Below are 8,086 nucleotides of genomic sequence, written 5' to 3'. Positions count from 1 at the left end.
AACTAGAGAGAATATTAATTATGATTTGCCACTCGACACGCCCAGACCATGCGGATGCAGGCATGGATGATGAATCCAAGGGCCCTGCCCCCCAAGGCTAAGGCATTTTGCCCCCCTCCCCCTTGCTAATATAGTAATTTGGTCTCTTTTTCTTTATGAAAATAATAATTTATTCTCTGAAAGATGAAAATTTGAAAAATAATAATATTCAGGGTTCGTAAACAGAAACTAGATATACAAATGACATACCATTGAATTTATGAACCGAATTAAAGATGAAAATATTAGCCAGGAACTCTGTTAATTAGACTGCTTCAACGAACACTATGAGATCCCATCAAACCAAATTGATATAGTAGGTCTTCAAGGAACTCTGTTAATTAACCCTTCCTGAACACAATTTTGCACACAAATTCTCGGTCCTCAAACTTAGCATGATGATCTGTTGACATATAAGAGCATCACCTTCAAATCCATAATGATTTGTCCTGTACTATTTAGAACAACTGCTGTCCAGAACCTCAATCAACTTGCCGGCTATGGTATGCACATTAGCACTCGAAGATCCTCCATTAATCTGCAATAATTCAAAGCAAATTTGCAGCATCAGTAGACCAAGTTACATTTGATAATACATCTGGTAAATTAATGACAGTCCAGACCTTGGTTTTAAACTGAAACTAATAGGTTTCGTAGCCAATATAGCAACTGGAAACAAAATGGAGATCCATATGAAGCTCATCAAGAACCCTGGACACAAACAGCAAGCAATAATTGTTCTTCTTCTTTCGGTGAAGGACTTTGATGGTAACTTCATCAGCAATAATGCTCACATCTATCTCTGTATCCTTAGATTTCCTCTGAACCCAGCTATGATTCTTCGAAAATGATGGTCCAATACTAACATCATTGTAGGATTGGCTATATTGTGATTCACGAACAACAGGCTTCGTAAAAACGTCTACCCCTCCTATGGTATCTAATTTCTTGCCTCTTTTTCTCCACTAGTTGTTTGAGTTCATAAACTGCTCGGATAAGTTGTATGATATACTTAATAGCATCTCTAATCACAGTTGCTCTGTCCTCCTATATAGAAAAACAAGTAAATGAATTAGCGTGTTTGTTTACGCGGCTGGCCGCACAAACAAACGGATAGCAATTAATAACTAATGTAGGGTACAAGTACCTTGGTGGAAGGATTTTTAATCAAATTCCTCAAGGTTTTGTAGTTATCATTCAACTGCCCTCTTCTTTGGAGCTCAACAGCAAAGGAGATGAGCGAAGTAGTGCCTTGCTGCTCTTGTATCAAATCAGTACATGATGTCGTTCCAAATTCGAGACCAGGTAGTTCTTCCATGGAGGGCTTGATCTGTTGTCGCAGCTGCTTAATCATCTGTTCTAATTAACTTTAAGAAAAGAAAACCTAGATATAGAAATGAATCAAAAGTATAATGAGAGAGATGTGGAGTTGAATGCATTATCCATGGAAGGAGCTCGGAGGTTGCAGCTGACTGACAGTCCCACTGATCATCACACCTTTTCTCCCTGCTACAGTATTGCAGAAAATCAAAGGGTACTCTAAGCTTATTGATTAGGTAGGATTATGTTAGGAAAGAGCTACTGCAACTTATGGCAGTAACCTTAATTTGGAGAAAAGTTGTGGTTTGGTGTAGAATCACAACCATGCATATGCTACACACACATGCTTTGATTATGAATGGCCTGCAAATCTCAAGATGGCCTTAGTGTGTTGTCTGCTTGATAATACATGTGATCAAGGCAGTTTGCAGCACTGACCTTTTACAGCAAGAAGAAGAAATTAACAAGGAACGATTGGTGATTAACAAGTGTTTGGAAGTATGGAAATGTTTTTTTTTTAATTGAAAATATATTAAATTAATATATTTTTTAAAAAAATTTATTTTTAACATCAATATATATATAAAAAAATTATATAAAAAAAAATAAAACCATATTCCCAAATGACCACTCCATTTGTTTATGTAGTACAACGTGGTGACTAGTGTATATTATCCTAATTTTAAAAATATTATGTTACAGCATGTTTTCATATAAGTCTCACAAAAAACTTTCTCTTGGAATATTAATTAAGAAAAAAAATGTAATTTATAGCTTTTGTAAAATTTATGGCTGGAACAGTTTATCTTAATTGATATGTATCCGTTAATGCCGGTGAGTGTGGTTGTTGTTGCTTTTCAAAGTGCTTTCACTTAGAATGCCAATGAAGCTGTAAGTTCTTTTTTTAAATGAAGGGCTTTTATTTCAAAAGAGGAAACAGGGAGATTTATTTTAAAAAAAAAAAACATAAGAAAAGAAAGAGAAGAGGGGGTCCAATTCAGACCAAATTAACACAATAAAGTGACCAAATATATTAATTAAAATAATCAATAACGGTGCTCGAGCAATCCATGTTAGAAGGATGCTTAATTTTAATCAATTAGTCCATAAGTATTGATTAAAAATCAATTATTATTTACTTTATAGTTAAATTTTTTTATTTTACATCAACACAACAAGAAAATTATTTTTGTAAGTACATGTTAAAAATCATAATTAATTTTGAAGCGAGATATAATTAGTAAAGAAATAATATAGATTAAAAAATGATGAATTATTAACCAACAAATCCTTGTTATTTAGACCATTTCTTCTTATAAATATTAATCCACGTGCAATGTTGATGTTTTTTTATAAAATAATATTTTAAAATTAAAATTATAAAAGTTATCACAATACCAAAAATACTTTTCAAAAAAAACAAATTGTTGCATTAAGTCTGGATATATGTGAGTCTGATGAAGCTATCCAGATGCAATATTTATAGACTCAGTTACATACTGAGCCCAAATAAATATAGAATTGATAATCTTTTTAAGTTTCATATTGGGTTATAAAACTTTGTTTGTTTATTCTTATAATTCTTAAAAAAAGTTGTGTCTTGTAGGGTATTGGCTTGTTGTAGAGCTTGTTTATCTTTTTATTTCAAAAATATTTTAGAAAAAATTTGATTATAAATATTTTAAAAAATTTTAAAATTATTTTGATATATTGATATTACAAATATTTGTTTTAAAAAAAATTATTTTAATATATTTTTTACTAAAAAAATAAACCTTAAATGATGGGTAGGATGCGTACGACCTAGGAACTTAAAAAACAAATTACGAACGACGAGTCATCTATATGGAATGAAGCATTGTCCGCTGTAATTGCAGGCAACCACGATGCCTTCTAGCTTTATCGTTAGCAATTGTAGTTGGAAAATTGAGGGGCCGTTGTTTTTGTTCTCCACACCCAATTTCCACATTATTTTTACACAAAAACAATATATAGTCGTTATGAGAATAATAAGAATATGCGAAACCAATTTTAAACATCAAAACACATTATAATCCATTTTAGAAATTCAAAAAAGTTGTTGGAATGTACTATACAAGTACCATCAAGTATGCAATGCTTGTGCTTTTCACTTTTCAGGCGGTGTATGTAATAATGTCCAACATCTAAATACCGCCTTCTAGAGTAGCGTTGGAAAAAGCTTATTATCCTTTTTTTGTTGGTGATGTTTATATATGGTATGTATCATGTATTTTTTTTATATAAAATTAATGGATCCAAATAAAATGTATTAAAAAAATCCTTCAAAATATACTAAAAAACACCCCTTAAGCTCAGGCTACTAAGCTTGAGCCCAATATACATTCAGATCCAAGAAAAATGGACTCAGGCATGGTAGCTTGAGCCCATGCTAGGTCAAGTGCTTCGACTCAGGCACTAGGATGGCACGCAGCTCCTACTAGGCGTGCACCCCAACACCTAGATGCGTGTGTTGCCCAACAAGGGTGCTAGGGCTTTTAGAGCTCAGGCACGCTCCCCGAGCCCAATATGCATAAATGTAGGTAGCGCGTTTGGATCCATTCTTCATATTTATTGGGTTCAAGCACCGGACCCAATTCTAACACTTATTAAGGGATTTTTTCATAACCCCACATGAGTCCTTTAATATTTTTCACTGATCTTATACATATTATTTTGGGGGTATAATACAACTCAAAATATCATAAAGTTAAATTTACATTTTAGCCCCTCCTCTCCACGAAAGGAAAAGATTCATAAGCTATATATACACCATGAATCCTTCAAGCCAAAGGTTCATAATATTTTCATTCTTAACATTTTCAGCATATATATTTTTAGAGTCTATCTCTCTAAAATATCATTGTACTTTCTCTCTCTACAAAGTTATTACATTTACAATAAAAAAAAGTCCACATGTTCATTAAAAGGGACCTTTTGCTTATACCGGTTACCTGAGTTACTAGCACCACCTGCTACTATCATAACTATCGGTCACCTGGTTTACTAGGGAGCACTTGTTACTACCACAATTATCGGTCACCTAGTTTACTAGGTATCATCTGCCACTAGTTATCAACCCTCTAGGTTTTTTCATATTAAGTCACTAGATATCTTAACTATGAAGAATGAATCAAATTGTTTGAACAAAGAGATCATTCAATTTATCCAATACATCAATTTTATTCCTAAGCATCTTGGATTTTAGGACTCATGAATTCGTGCCGTCAGTGGAAACTGGTCAAAAAGCCATCAGTTTCTATAACTTGTTTTTGACATTTCCATGTCCTTCCAAGCCATATCTAAGCTAGGGTACATGATGAATGTATTCGTTACCATCATTACGGACACTTATTCCCAACCATACCTTCAATAAGTCATTAACCATATATAAGTCCTTGTTATAGTCGTGTTAGTAACATAGGGACTAAATTAGACCTTGTCATCCCAGCAAGTCTTGGCACCTGTGGTAATACTCAACCTTATCATCATTGCCACCTACCATTCCTAGCACTAGTGTACCATTACACTACCTAGAAAAGCCTGGATAGAAAGACCTCTATGAGAGTATTTTGCCTCCATACTCGCTATGCTCATGTCATTGTGATACCTATGCACATAACTGGTACTATATACATGCCCCCTAGCTACAACGAGATGAACCTCAATTACCAATCATGTTGTTTCATGCCAAACTTTCTAGGCTCCATGAAGCCTAATAAATCACCTTATGATGCATAATCTTCAATGAGAATGTAAGTTTATTTTTGAAATAATAATAATATCTCTCTAGCACACATTTCCTAACTATAGATCTCTAATAGGGGGCTTCTGACCACTCTTTTTTAAGGGAATACACTTGCTCTCCTTAAAGCAATATCCCTACAATCATCAAGGGTTGATATCAGATCTCTCATTCTCCAATGCATTTTTGAATTAACACATTCTCTAGGTGATGCCAAAGGACCTCTCACCAATTCACCTCGGGTTAATCTCAGATCTCCTATTTTCCAGTGTAGTCTTGGAATGATATATTCTTCGGGTGATTTTAAAAGGCCTCTCACCAATTTGTCAGAGGTTGATCTCGGATCTTCCACTCTCTAGTACAGTCTCAAACTAACACATTCTCTAAGTTATGTCAAAAGACCTCTCACCAATTCACCAGAAATTAATCTTGGATCTCCCACCTCTTTAATACAATCTTAGACTGGCATCATTCTTCAATAGGAGGCTCTCATATCTCATGTCATCCTAAGGAGATCACATATCTCCCACACTCAAGTATGACCACTCTTCAAGGGATGGACTTGGTTTTTCTAGTGTAATAGAACCACTCTCTATGGATCCATCCCCTTCGTCTCTTAGAAATTTTTCTAAGTATGGGTGTTGACATGGTTTCACTCCTTCCAACCCTTTAGAAAATTTTTCAAGTATAGGCATCGATGTGGGTCACCTTTCTTGGGATCCCCCATGCTTTTAGAATATTTTTTAAGTATAGACTTACCCTTCATAAGTTTTTACCAGCCACTTTGAGATTTTTCTAAGTATGAGCTTCATCTCTATAGTTTCCTATAAACTTTTAGAAAAAGTTTCCAAGTATGGAATCCTTCATATCTCACCTCACTCTCCTAAGAATGTTTCTAAGTATGAGTTTTTCAATGGTTCCCCTCTATCTAATTAAATTTCTTAAAAAATGGTGCACACCTCTACATACAGGTTGTCCGGTTTATTACCCGAGAATTTCAACCTCTCTTCTCATATGAAAATAATTTGACAAACTCTTCATGGTAACCAGACATTTTTAAAAGTCTTTATGGATTAATACCACAAAGATTCAGGGGGGTTATTGATGGATCCAAATAAAATGAATAAAAAAAACCCTAGATAGACCTAAAAAATCCCCCAAAATAGGTCCACAAAACACTCATTGGGCTCTAGCTACCAAATCCAAGTCTAATATACAACTAGGATCCAGAGAAAATAGGCTTGGAAATTGTAGCCAGAGGTCATGTTGGGATGGGCATGTGCCCATCTAAGGGTACTCTCAATGTTGGGCGCATGCCAAACATGATAGGTACTGGGTGTGCGCCCAACACCTGAATGGACATATTGCCCAACAAGGGTGCTGGGCATTCACCCTAACACCCTGTTGGGCTTCAACGCTCACCTCGAGCTTAACACGCATGGGTCCAAGCAATGTGTCTGGATCCATGCCTTTAATAGGCTCAAGTATCTTATCTAAACCCAACACTTGTCAGGGGATTTTTCCAGGACCCCACATGAGTCCCTTAGTATTTTTTACTAATCCCATACATATTATGTTAGGTATAATACAACTTAAAATATTACAAGGATAAAGTTACACTTTAGCCCCTCATCTCCACAAAAAAACAAGATTCACAAGCTATAAATACATCATGAATCATTCACGCCAAAGGTTCACAATATCTTCATTCTTAACATTTTATGCATACATGTTTTCAGAGTCTGTTTTTCTAAAATATCATTGCACTTTCTCTCTCTATAAAGTTACTGACTTTATTATTAGAGAGTCCCCATGTCCATCAATAAAGACCTTTTATAGTTACTGGTCACCTAACTTACTAGACACCATCTGCTACTATCATATCTATCGGTCACTTGACTTACAAAGTATCATCTGTTACAACCACAACTACCAGTCATCTGGTTTATCAGACATCATCAACTACCAATTACCAACCCTTTAAATTTTTTATATCAAGTCACTGAATACCTTGACTAAAAAAAATAAATCAAATTACTTAGATTAAAAAATCAACCAATTATTTAATATATTAATTTCATCCCTGAACATCTTTAATTTTAATACTCATTAAAAAAATGTTTCTATGCATGCATGTATTAATCAATGAAGTCTCATGTCATGGGCATCTAGTAAACCGTGCAAGAAGAGTGGGGAGACACGGCAATCTTCAATTAAGGATGACGATGGATTGGGTTTTTACTTGTTTGACTAGGCTAAAAATAGGTTGGGGGAAAACCAAATCATAGTGCCCTTGTAGCGGCTGCGATGGTGGATGAAGATTTTATTTTATATGCTATTTAAATTTTTTTTTTTGGTTAATCTATTATATTATTCTAATCTTTATAAAACAAACCCGAGGATACAAACTTAACTTTTTAACTACATTTTCTTTTATAATAAAAAAATTATTTCTACTATTTTTTTAATTTATATATAATAATTATTATAATATTATATCGCAAATCCAATGAAATTCAATCCAAGTTTCTAAGGTTTTATATTTTATTATAAACAAGAAAAAAAATAATGGTAATTAATTATTATCAATAAGAAATATATGAAATTAGTATGTTAGAGGTCCTGTGTATCCTTATCAAGTACGTACCAAGTAGTATATGATATAAGTTAGGTAATTGATGTATTTGTTTTCAACATCACATAATACAAATAAATTTGACGAATAAGAAGCAAATAATTCAATACTAGAAACATGATTTTTAAACATAAAAAGTCCTTGGATAATTTTTTTTTCAACATCACATAATATAAATAAATTTGACGAATAAGAGGCAAATAATTCAATACAACAAGAGATTGCCTCGATCAACATGAATATTATGATCACCATACAACAAATCAACACGGAATTCTCGAGTCAATAGACAAAGTTTTTGAACACTGAGTATTATAAAGTCTTAGACA

General features: G+C 33.7%; 1 long non-coding RNA gene across 1 annotated transcript; it reads right to left on the bottom strand.

Moving 5' to 3' along the window:
- Positions 1-207: 207 nt before the first annotated feature.
- LOC118053784 (uncharacterized) lies at positions 208-1,840 on the bottom strand. Its single transcript, XR_004688437.2, has 3 exons — positions 1,187-1,840; positions 663-1,086; positions 208-577 (listed from the first exon to the last, which is right to left on the bottom strand). It is a non-coding gene; the product is annotated as an uncharacterized lncRNA (long non-coding RNA).
- Between the last annotated feature and the right edge of the window lie 6,246 nt (positions 1,841-8,086).

The sequence above is a fragment of the Populus alba genome, chromosome 9 (genome assembly GCF_005239225.2).
Source record: "Populus alba chromosome 9, ASM523922v2, whole genome shotgun sequence".
Lineage (NCBI taxonomy): Eukaryota > Viridiplantae > Streptophyta > Magnoliopsida > Malpighiales > Salicaceae > Populus > Populus alba.
This window is presented reverse-complemented; position numbering and strand designations above follow the sequence as displayed.